The sequence below is a fragment of the Aedes albopictus genome, chromosome 3 (genome assembly GCF_035046485.1).
Source record: "Aedes albopictus strain Foshan chromosome 3, AalbF5, whole genome shotgun sequence".
NCBI classification, from domain to species: Eukaryota; Metazoa; Arthropoda; class Insecta; order Diptera; family Culicidae; genus Aedes; species Aedes albopictus.
In genome coordinates, this window is record NC_085138.1 from 24,151,078 (window position 1) to 24,164,795 (window position 13,718).

Below are 13,718 nucleotides of genomic sequence, written 5' to 3' on the forward strand. Positions count from 1 at the left end.
GCTACAGTCGCATAGATCTTTCTTGCTAATTCAAATCAACTAATTATAAATTTAATTTTATAATTATACCCCTATTTAATTGGAATAATTTATTCAACTGTTCTGATTTCTGCAAATTTTACCAAACATGAAGAAATTTTAGAAATTAATACATAACTATCAATTTACAAAAGAGCATATCAAAAAAAAATCTTCAGATTTCAATCTTTAGGAACTTTTTAAGATTCTTTTTACGATGAATAGAAAAATTACAAAAAATCAAGAAAAAATAGGTCGACTTTGAGACTCCATACATTTTGTATGGGATGTAAAGTTGGTGATAAACTTTAAACCTTATTTACTCGAAAGTGGATTTTTTGTCACATACACCCCTTTGCTTCTAACCCCTTCATTTATAAACTTTGAAAATGATTACTATCGTTTAGCATAAGTTAAGCCTTCACGACCCACCAAATCAGTCTGCGACCCACAAGTTGATCGCGACCCATAGTTTGAGAAACGCTGTTCTAAATTGGTATTTTTACGAAAATTCTAATAGAAACTTTTCAACTAATTTTGCAGAAATCCATGATAATTTCCAGAGGGTACTTCTGAGCTCATTTGTAATAGAATCTCCTGTGAAATTTTGAGAAAAATTTTGATAGAAGTCCCGGCAGAGTTTAGGCAAAACATGCTGGCACTTTTTTAATTCTCTGAAAATAAAAAAAGAAAATATTGTCCTCAAGGATTTTCTTAAGCAACTTCATCTAGGAATCTGTCTAAAAATCTAATAAGAGCCACTTTAACAGTTCTGGGTACACATTTCTGAAATTCATTTAAGAATTTTGTGGAAAATTCTTCAAAATAGGGTGACTTAGGGTATTACCGGGATGTTTGTTCTCTTCGTCATGAGGGGTTTCCCAACTAACAATTGCAAGTCACAAACAAGCAAGCTTGCTGAATTGTTGCTTAATAATGGTAATGATAGCTGAACTAAAATTATGCTCTACACATAACTGTTTAAATGATTTTTCAATTGAGAAAGTAGTCAATGTTCGACTTTCCTCGTCGGTATCAACAATGATAAATTAAAACACTTTTCAAAAGTTTAACAAGAAATTTATTCGACAAACATTGATTCCTTAACAAAAGAGTTTACTACGCACTACATATTGTCATACATTTTTAAATTAAATAATAAAAATAAAAACATATTCATATCGCAATTAGTACGTCTGCAAACAATATCTTCAATAAGTACCAACACTTTTTGGCCGCATTCGATACAAGTTTTCTTACCGTGAGATAAAAATATTGACAGCGAAATCAGAATGGAAAACACGTGTTTTGGGCTGAACAGCTGTTGAAGTATGAGGCGTTGTTCAGTTGATTACCACGTGCTTTGCTAATTCACCACTGCTGAACACAAGTTTAGGAGTGATCATTATTGAGTCATGGGAAGATTATGTTTTGCTTTGGGTGTCGCATCTCATCATCTTTAGGATGGCGCAGATAGGAAGGCATGCGGCTGGCAATTGACAGGTCTCGAGTTCTAATCCGGATTTAGGTAATTTTATATGTAATTCTTATTTCATAATAGGTGTTCTCAACATGAGAGCAAATAATTACTCTCGTGAGAGGTTCAACATTTTTGCATTTTATTTATTTTCAGTCATTTTTGTCAGCTGAATAACAACTTTCCTGTGCATTTGTAAAACCGCTTTGAACAACAAATAATTAAGTTGGTGCACAACATGATGCTTTATAACTTCTTCAAATTTGTGTGACATGATGCTTTATAACTTCTCCAAATTTGTGTGAACAAAACCCGAACATAGGTGGTACGTGAAAATAATTCAAATGTTATTCAACATTATGCTGAATCAATTCGTCATAATGGTGCCTGTTAAATGAGTGATTGTTAGTTGGGTTTTGTTGGGCAGATTGCCTGAAACTTGATCATATAATTCAGCTAGATTGGGAAAGATTTGATGCCCACTTTGAGTTCAACAGGTTTAAAAAAAACTCTTCATGACGAAGAGAACGAAATGGCCGAAAATACTTAAGTTCCCCTAAATTTCTCGGGTAGATAATTCCATAACTTTTCTAGGAACTTCGTGGAAAATTTCTCGAAATACATATCTTCAACAATTTTCGAAGGCTTATTGCATTGTTCATTGTTATTGTTTATTACAAGAATATTTAGCAGCAACTTTTCGACTCTCAATTATACAGAGATTCTGAGTTCCTCTAGAACTTAGGCAAAGATTTTATCCAGGATTTCTGGTAAAATAGATAGCGAGCTGTAATCTTTCCAACAAAGAGCACAATATATCACATTGCCAGTAGACACAAATTTGACGAACTGATGTTGAAAATTAAATCAAAAAATGTTTGTATAAATAAATTGCACTTTTTCTTTTTTTGGTTTCAAATTTTGATTTTTGTTGTGATTTTGTGGTGGTCCCTTAAATATGAGGGGCCGGGGATCATGGTTTGACTTGCCTCTGCCCATAAATCCGGTCCCAGTTATTCCTAGCTGAATTCATGATGCGAGTGTTTCTAAAGAAATTCGAGGACATCTTTTGGGAGATTTTCATTTCGCTAACTCGTAATACTGAAAATATCTCGCCAAATTTTTCGAAAAGTTATAGAACTCTATGGAGTTGCTTCAAAAATTGCTTCCTCTCCGAAAATAAGTTGTTGTTTGCACAACGCTTAAATATGTGCAATAGCCCTATCTTCATTGTACCTCATATGGCTGAATAATAAATACACAGTCTCTACTCTGCCTCCGCCATGGCAGGACGGCCAAAAAATCACTCATTTTAAACTTTTCAATTTACAATCACACAACGTAGGCAATAGTACCCTGGCCGAAGTTCCATCAGTTGTGTTTCAGCCAACATTAAATAAAAAAAAAAAAAACTAGGAATCTTTGGTACCATTGAAACTGGGGTTAAATTGATCTCCGGGTCGAAATTAATCAGATTTTTTCCGTAAGATTAAGCATACTTTTAATAGTTTCTTCACATGTATCGTGCTGCTGGAATCAGGTATCAAACAATATTTGTAAGGAGTAAGACGAACCATCCAAGGGCTGAAAGTCTCTATATTAAAGCTAAATCAAACAATCAATATTTGTAAGGATAATATTTAGAATATGGTTTATCTAACCTTAGAAAGTCTCATCAATTTCGACCTAGAGATCAATTTGACCTCGGTTTACGATATGTACTACCGTTTGTGCAATCCCGGATATTCCAGGAAGAATCTGTAAAGTAATTTCTAGATGATTCCCGGCAGAAATCCCATCAGAAATCCTTAAAAATCCGAGAGAATTCTGTAAAGAAATTCAAAAAGTATCGGTTATAACTTCTGCAAAAATCCCTCAGAATCTTCGCATACGGCCCAAAAGTACTGTCAGTTTAAATTCTTGGAAATTTGTTGGGAGAATTCTTGGTTTGGGAGGAATTGTTATGAGAATTTTCCTAGTCATCCGCGAAGAAATTTTTGGAAGAATCTTTGGAGGAAACTATCCATGAAACAGTAAAGTGATCATCTACGAATGTGCATTGTGCACCTTGGTATGCAATAATGTATGTAATTACAACGAATTATTAGGAAAAATCATATTAGAAATACATTTGGTCCATTTGGTGTGGCATTCAGCTGTGTGATAGATTAAAATAGTTATTTTACATTCCTATTCTACCATTAGTCATGTCTTATGTCGCGTCTCGTGTGTATTGTGTTATTCTTATAATTAATTATATAATTATAATTAATATTAATCGCACACGGAGAAAAACTGAGTTTAAATCAAAAATATTCGAGGTAAATTCAAATAAATTGCCAATTTGTTCAGGCAACAAAAACAAAACTGTTTGGAACAAATCGATCGTCACATTTGAAGCAAAAATGCATCTTCTGACAGATTATGTTAGAGATATACATAAATATTTTTGTTTTTTTTTTTGTGGCAGGTCGGCCCTACGGAAATATTAGTTTTCCCATTAAACTTATAAAGTCATTTCCAATGATACATATTGCCCATTTTACTGGCATTTTACCAGGTTAGCTGGTATGTCTGAAACATACTGGAAAAACTTGTAATTAGAAGGCACGAAATGTTGCTAATTGGCAAATTGAGAGATGAAATTTGTGAAAAAAATCGCGTTCTGGTGGGATTCGAACCCACGACTCCGTATTCGCTAGACCGGCGCTTTAACCAACTAAGCCACAGAACAGGTAATGGTTCTGCGGAATAGAAAGCCAAACTGACTCCGAAGCCGCACCGTGAACACTCCTATTTCACAAACTCATCTCTCTTTTCGGCTTAGATGCCAATCCACAACACACTCCTGTTTGTGCCCACTACCTACAAGTGCGAGCGAGTTATTTATATGAAGCCGAGACTTACTCTCGCACTCCGCATACCTAGCCACCAGGGTTCGAATCCCACCAGAACGCGATTTTTTTCACAAATTTCATCTCTCAATTTGCCAATTAGCAACATTTCGTGCCTTCTAATTACAAGTTTTTCCAGTAAAGTCATTTCCTTCGCTGGAAAAACCAACCTCCCGTGTTGTACTTTCAACAACGGGATTTCATGGAGACTTTCGGTAAACCTTGCCTTTTTTTTTGCAGGAGGAAGTCTTATTTGATGTTGCAGCTGGATTTGAGTTTTGTTTATGCTCTCGGTGGTGGAACGGGGGGCTCCTCAATGGGTATTGTCGAAATAAATGTGTAATTGAGATAGTTTTAAAAATTGAAATTTTAGTTTTGAACATTTTATCAGTTTACCGAATAAACATGAATATTTTTGTTTCAAACGAACGAACTTTGTATTCGTGCAAAAGAAATGACCTGTAACTACGTCGCTGATTGGATATGGGTTAAGAGCTAAGTCAAAGGAACAAGTCTAAATATAGAAAAAAAAAAAAACATTTTTTTTTTCCGATGTATTTTTAAATTTCTAACTTATTTTGTATAGGAAACTTGAAGAAGTTTTGAGAAAGTATTCGAAGGATTATTTAGAATAAAGAACCTAGAACTGGTAGCGATTAGTTTTGGCTAAAATAGTTATTTTAGGAACCAAGGATATGAAAATAATGAGCAAATAGTTGCTTTGGCACGAACAATTGAATAAACATGTTCTAATTAAGGCATTGTCCATTTAGAATCCGGACGCAGATAATTACTTATATAACTGAGGTGGAATAACAAACAGAAAAGGTTAAGCCCTCAAAACAAAGATAATTTATTGTAGTTTCATGGAAAAATATCATTAAAATTATTTAATTTAATTTTTTATACATTATCAAATTTTTTCCGTGTTAACTTCCTTAAAAATCTGCACAATGGTAGTAAATTTTAGCATCAACCCCTTCGGCGTATTTGTCTCACAATCGGGTCATCTTTGTAGTGTCTTGAGACCCTCTACCAGTCTGATTAGGAATCCAAAGAAACTTTGCCAAACATTTCCCTGCTTGCGAAATTATGGGCAATTCAGTGAATCCCAAGCAGGCGAAATTTGAGTGTTTTTTCGTTATTAAACACTATCCATCAGTGATGATACTACTGAACATCTCTGGCTGTCGTGACTGCTCGCCAAAATAGCTCAAACCTCTACAGATGTCTCGTGTGCATTTTTGAAAAACAGGACGCGATTCCTGAGGCTATCATCCTTGTACACATTTGGTGTCATTATCGTGATGTGAGAAAACGATGCTCTGAGCTCGAGCCTCCTGCCAAATCTTGGAATTCCAAGCAGATTAATCCATGAAGACAAACTTCAATCTTCCGGGGACACTTCCTCATGACATGGTCAACAACACCTGAGCATATCACACATTATGGTTTTGGAGATATTAACATTTTTTGCGACTGTCGGACCTCACCACACTAAATTTTCAACATGTTTGTGCAAGATTTTTTTCCTTCTCTTGTCTTCAATCTGGAATAACTTTTCACTTGTTGCAAGAAAATCGATGAAATTATCACCATTAAAAGAGGAATAGTTTATGATCAGAATGCTGTAAAAGAATGATGATTATGATCATTTAGAGCGTCACAATAAATTATACTTTGCGTCCGGATTCTAACTGGACAATGCTTTACACTGAGAAATCTGTTTGCTAGAATCTCATGAAAGACACTTCAACAGAAATGTTCAAACCTAAAAAAAACTTGACATATGTCAGAAACAAAATACAAAAAAAAAACAGCAAACGGCGTTGAGTATTTTTTGCCAACCCTGCGTGGATTTTAAGGGATTCCAGACAAAAAAAAAACTATGCAAGTTGTTAGAAAAAAATAAGGATGAAATATCTTTGTGGAATATAATCTCCCATAGTTTATAAATATATTTTATGCTAAAGAAATTTTGTGTAGAATATTTAAATACCTTTGGAGGTGCTTTTAAATATCGAACATATTTCTGGATAAAAATCCTGAAAAATATTGTTTTATGTTGAAGATGGGATTGTTAGGGAAATATCTGTAAGTGAAAAAAATCGTGTTAAGTACTGTTCCTTTGAATTCCACTAAGAATTTGCATCCTTTGACAGATACACATTTACATATTTGACTCGACTCAAGTACAAGACACTGAAGACGACCTTAAAATTGAGGTCGAAATACGTATCTGTCAAAGGATGCAAATTCTTAGTGGAATTCAAAGGATCAGTACTTAACACGATTTTCTTGTTTTATGTTGTTGATTTTGGAGACAATTCCGTTAGTTTTAAGGATTTTTTTGGGGTAGATTTCTGTATGGAGAATCTCTTGGAGATAAAGAAAACGAAATCCTACAAATTCATGTAAATAATAACCAAACATTTTTCTCTGATGAATGTCTGTATAATATCCCTTATATTTCATAAAAAAATAGAGGAAATCCTACCCAACGTACCTCTTTAAGACATTTTCGACAGAATTTCAGGAACACAATTCAAAAGCATTTCGTGATTTCATTTCCTTTTTCGTTCGAATATCTGGTTGTAAAAATCCAGGAGGAATTGCTAACACTCAATCTGAATATTTATTTGCTTGAATGTTTCAAACAAGTACTGGCAGAAATCGCGTTTTAATTTGAAAGGTAATTCTTGGCTTGTATTTTTGGCTGATCAATGGCAGATCGTACGGCAAAACCTAATGGGGTACTAGGGACTGGAATCATTTTATTTAACAGAAACGAATCTGCTAAAATCGTTTGAATGCCAAAAATTATACCGTAGATTCCACAAACAATTCTAGGTAGAAATTCAAGTTCTGCAGGTTTTTTGCCTGCAAATATTTCAGTAGTTCTGGAAATATTTGTTTAAGAATTTTCACTTTAATACATAGTTAGAGGTTGGGTGTTATTAAGTACCAATTCCAAATTGTTATTCCCTTGTAATTCTCCTGGAAATCTCGGAATTCTTTTGATAATCATCTAGGCATATTGTCAACAAAAACAGCATGGGTAGATGTTTGAAGATATTTGGATTAGCCAAAGCAGTTACTGAAAACATTTTTTTTTTCTTCGCAGGTGCAATAGGAATTTTGCACTATTTATCTCACCAAAACCGGTCACGCACAGTAAAGAAATGTTCAAAATATAATCATGATACCTATCAAGTAACATAAAAGATACTCTACCAGGCCTAAGAATCTGATAAATAATCACGATAAATATCTAAATGATTTGAATAATTTTCATTTGAATTTGAAAGAGTTTAATTTTTTAAATACATGGTTGTTTTTGCACAATTTCGAAATTATAACCAACTGATTTGTATTGTATTGTGTCGTTATTGTTCTGTTGTTTTTGCTAGTGATTCAATCGATATTGAGTACAATTCACTTTGTTTTCAAATGTTGTATAAAATTTACTTGCTGTCCCAAGTGCTGTCCTCCTCATTAATAAAACTCCCGAGAAGAAAATTTGAAGTGAAGCTCTATAGATTTATTTTTATTGATGTCAATATTTCCACTTATTTAACCATTTCAGATGGAACGGAAAACTCTATTCGATATTCATACTCAAGCTGGTTCAAGGATTCCGGTCGCAGACCTTGCACTTTTCACTTGCGCATATCTGCAATCCATCGTCATACATTCTTCGTTACTTCCATTATTCCCAACAATCACATTCCAAGTGTCCCAACAGATCAGCTCTTATCAGAAAAAAAGCACTTTTCCACACACTTTTATAAAAAAAACACTTACGATGAACTTCATGTTGATAGGGGTAAAGGTGAAACTGGTAATCCACACACAGCGAAGAACACCGACCGGGGAAAAGAAAAAAAAGCTGTTTTAAACTGTAGCACTCAGACTCAGACTTGCAGATTTATGAATCAAAATATGAACTAGTCACCTCTTTTATACGCGCTCGACGCACGACGCCCAGCATCCGACGGCGCGTGGTTCCGATCCTCGGGCGGCTCGAGGGCTTCCAAAACTTGGCGGTCTGCTTCAGCTGGGCTGAAGGATCAAAGAAGGAGCAGGAGGGGAGAATCGATCGACCCAAGAACGCAAGTAATGTGTCACATGTGCTCTGCTATGCTGTGCTCTGCTATGCTGTGCTGTACCTACGCCAAACTTGCGGGGTGGCTTTATCGGGCGGGAGGTTACTGGTTCTGCGCACCCTGACATGGGTGAGTTGATACTGTACTCGCGAACAGGTTGTGTCAAAAAATACATAATTTTACTGCGTGTAGTAACAAATGTCTTGTCCTCGGGCCCGGATTTCCTACATCATGTTTTCTGTCATCCATATACATGATTTAATTCAAAATTCACAATAAAGACGATTTATTTGAATAAACAATAATCCTAATTAAGCCACCTAGTGGTGGTGGCGCCTTTCTCGTGCCTTCGAAAACCCATTTGAACCAAACTCAAGTGACATGTTGATAAATATTACACTTGCATACGTTTAACAAAAATCCAATTCATAGCACTAGAAGTCATATCGTTTATCTGGCTTTTGATGTTTGAGCTTTAAACTCTTACAAAAGCCGCCATATTGATTTTTAAGCCGCCATCTTGGATATTCTGGCCGCCATTTTTGGACCGCAGATATCTTCACCGTACCAAATATACCCATATTGCATAATTTGCAGCCTAAAACTCCATTAAGCCGCCATCTTGAACTTTCAGTCGCCATATTGGATTTTAGACAGCCATCTTGGTTGATCTCCAGACATCTAAAAAATGTAAAATTCATGTAAAATTCATAAAAAAATTTAAAAATTAAAAATATTTAATATCATATAAACTTCCCTTATATTCTGCATGACTCAGTGTGATTACATGATACATTACACAAATTTACATGAAACATCATGTAAACCGTCATTGCTGGAAGTTTACATGACTAAAATGATGTTTACATGACGTAAAAGACTCATTATTTATATCCGTGTACTCATATTGCATAGTTTTGGAGCCTAAAACAGCATCAACCAGAATTTTATTTAAAAATACCCGAACATTTTGGAAAATATCCTCCAAAATCATGGGAGAGTTTGTTACAAGAGCCCGATAAAATTTATTCTAAAATTCCTTAGAGTTTTCTTTCAAATCTCGAGAGAAAACTCTGCATAATCCTGGTAAGATTCCTTCCGAAAACTCACAGGGATTGTCACGAAACCCTGCAAGGATTTTTCACGAAGGCATGTGAGGATTTCCCACAGAATCCTATGAGGATTTTACATGGGACCTTGTAAGAATTTCTCAAGAAGTCCTCACTATATTTCAACGACATTCCGAAAGGATTGCTATCAAAATCCTGAGAGGATTTGTAACGAAATCCTGAGAGGATTTCTCATCAAATCTTGAGAGGATTTCTAATGAAATCCTGGAAGGATGCCTAACGAAATCCTGAGAGGATTTCTAACGAAATCCTAGAGGATTTCTCACTAAATTCTACGAGGGATTCTCACAAAATCCTATGAGGGTTTCTAACGAAATTTTGTAAGGAATTTCCACGGAATCCCGAGAGAATTTCCTCTTCCTGAGAGGATTTCTCACGAAATCCTGAGAGGATTTCTCACGAAATCCTGAGAGGATTTCTCACGAAATCCTGAGAGGATTTCTCACGAAATCCTGAGAGGATTTCTCACGAAATCCTGAGAGGATTTCTCACGAAATCCTGAGAGGATTTCTCACGAAATCCTGAGAGGATTTCTCACGAAATCCTGAGAGGATTTCTCACGAAATCCTGAGAGGATTTCTCACGAAATCCTGAGAGGATTTCTCACGAAATCCTGAGAGGATTTCTCACGAAATCCTGAGAGGATTTCTCGCAAAATCCTGAGAGAATTTCTCACGAAATCCTGAGAGGATTTCTCACGAAATCCTGAAAGGATTTCTCACGTCACGAAATCTCGAAATCCTGAGAGGATTTCTCACGAAATCCTGAGAGGATTTCTCACGAAATCCTGAGAGGATTTCTCACGAAATCCTGAGAGGATTTCTCACGAAATCCTGAGAGGATTTCTCACGAAATCCTGAGAGGATTTCTCACGAAATCCTGAGAGGATTTCTCACGAAATCCTGAGAGGATTTCTCACGAAATCCTGAGAGGATTACTCACGAAATCCTGAGAGGATTTCTCACGAAATCCTGAGAGGATTTCTCACGAAATCCTGAGAGGATTTCTCACGAAATCCTGAGAGGATTTCTCACGAAATCCTGAGAGGATTTCTCACGAAATCCTGAGAGGATTTCTCACGAAATCCTGAGAGGATTTCTCACGAAATCCTGAGAGGATTTCTCACGAAATCCTGAGAGGATTTCTCACGAAATCCTGAGAGGATTTCTCACGAAATCCTGAGAGGATTTCTCACGAAATCCTGAGAGGATTTCTCACGAAATCCTGAGAGGATTTCTCACGAAATCCTGAGAGGATTTCTCACGAAATCCTGAGAGGATTTCTCACGAAATCCTGAGAGGATTTCTCACGAAATCCTGAGAGGATTTCTCACGAAATCCTGAGAGGATTTCTCACGAAATCCTGAGAGGATTTCTCACGAAATCCTGAGAGGATTTCTCACGAAATCCTGAGAGCATTTCTCACGAAATCCTGAGAGGATTTCTCACGAAATCCTGAGAGGATTTCTCACGAAATCCTGAGAGGATTTCTCACGAAATCCTGAGAGGATTTCTCACGAAATCCTGAGAGGATTTCTCACGAAATCCTGAGAGGATTTCTCACGAAATCCTGAGAGAATTTCTCACGAAATCCTGAGAGAATTTCTCATGAAATCCTGAGAGGATTTCTCACGAAATCCTGAGAGGATTTCTCACGAAATCCTGAGAGGATTTCTCACGAAATCCTGAGAGGATTTCTCACGAAATCCTGAGAGGATTTCTCACGAAATCCTGAGAGGATTTCTCACGAAATCCTGAGAGGATTTCTCACGAAATCCTGAGAGGATTTCTCACGAAATCCTGAGAGGATTTCTCACGAAATCCTGAGAGGATTTCTCACGAAATCCTGAGAGGATTTCTCACGAAATCCTGAGAGGATTTCTCAAGAAATCCTGAGAGAATTTCTCATGAAATCCTGAGAGGATTTCTCACGAAATCCTGAGAGGATTTCTCTCGAAATCCTGAGAGGATTTCTCACGAAATCCTGAGAGGATTTCTCACGAAATCCTGAGAGGATTTCTCACGAAATCCTGAGAGGATTTCTCACGAAATCCTGAGAGGATTTCTCACGAAATCCTGAGAGGATTTCTCACGAAATCCTGAGAGGATTTCTCACGAAATCCTGAGAGGATTTCTCACGAAATCCTGAGAGGATTTCTCACGAAATCCTGAGAGGATTTCTCACGAAATCCTGAGAGGATTTCTCACGAAATCCTGAGAGGATTTCTCACGAAATCCTGAGAGGATTTCTCACGAAATCCTGAGAGAATTTGTCACGAAATCCTGAGAGGATTTCTCACGAAATGCTGAGAGGATTTCTCATGAAATCCTGAGAGGATTTGTCACAAAATCCTGAGAGGATTTGTCACGAAATCCTGAGAGGATTTCTCACGAAATCCTGAGAGGATTTTTCACGAAATCCTGAGCAAATTTCTCACGAAATCCTGATATAATTTCTTACGAAATCCTGAGAGGATTTCTCACGAAATCCTGAGAGGATTTCTCACGAAATCCTGAGAGGATTTCTCACGAAATCCTGAGAGGATTTCTCACGAAATCCTGAGAGGATTTCTCACGAAATCCTGAGAGGATTTCTCACGAAATCCTGAGAGGATTTCTCACGAAATCCTGAGAGGATTTCTCACGAAATCCTGAGAGGATTTCTCACGAAATCCTGAGAGGATTTCTCACGAAATCCTGAGAGGATTTCTCACGAAATCCTGAGAGGATTTCTCACGAAATCCTGAGAGGATTTCTCACGAAATCCTGAGAGGATTTCTCACGAAATCCTGAGAGGATTTCTCACGAAATCCTGAGAGGATTTCTCACGAAATCCTGAGAGGATTTCTCACGAAATCCTGAGAGGATTTCTCACGAAATCCTGAGAGGATTTCTCACGAAATCCTGAGAGAAATCCTGAGAGGATTTCTTACGAAATCCTGAGAGGATTTCTTACGAAATCCTGAGAGGATTTCTCACGAAATCCTGAGAGGATTTCTCACGAAATCCACAGAGGAGATTTGCAGAAGATTTCTCACGAAATCTTGAGAGGATTTCTCACGAAAACCTGAGAGGTTTTCTCACGAAAACCTTTAAGAATTTACCACGAAGTTTTGTAAGGAATTCTCACGAAATCCGGAGAGGACTTTTTATGAAATTCTGAGAGGATTTCTTGCAAAATCCTGAGAATCCCAAGGGGTGGATCCAGCCTTCACATGGTGGCCGAAGTCGGAAGGATACTGTTGGCAGGGAGAGTTTCAAAAAAGCCGGCCAACAGTCCTGCAAAATTGATATTCCGCCACAGATCCGGTTGATACTGAAAGACGACACGGTGTGCCAAAAACCGTTATTATCAAATAAAAATGTCCACCAATTTGGCACCCGTCATTCGAAAGATATACTCATCTATGAAAATTCTATAGAAATACCGCAATATCTTCAAATGACAAAAACTTCAATTTCCCTCGATGAAAGATTTTCAAATTTTCAGAGAAGATACTAGGATAGTATATCTTTCGAATGACGGGTGCCAAATTGGTGGACATTTTTATTTGATAATAACGGTTTTTGGCACACCGTGACGAGGATTGCAGTGAGTAAGATAATTGGTCCAGGTAGAACGAAACCTGGTGTGCATCAGGCGTGATGGAGGATAGAGAGCGCAAACCGCAAACCGAGTACATACTGATTATTTGCCTAACGGGATGTAGAACATTGCGCGTATTTGTATAAAGTTGGACTTCTATAAAACTATTTTTTGCCTTTCTCGTACACCAAGGTGTACCGAAAGGCTATATGTTCACTCCAAAAATGAAATTTTGATAGAACCCCCGGAGGGCCAAGTCTTATATACCAATCGACTCAGCTCGACGAGTTGAGATGATGTCTGTGTGTATGTATGTGTGTGTATGTGTGTATGTGTACAAAAATGTCACCTTACTTTTGGATAGTAAATATCATCGGATTTCAACGCTTTTGTTTTCAATCAACGCGGAATATTGTCCCATTGTTTCCTATAGAAAATGGTTTGAATCGGTCCAGCCGTTCCGGAGTTATGGCCATTTAGATGTTCCGGAGTGGTACCCCAGGAAGGG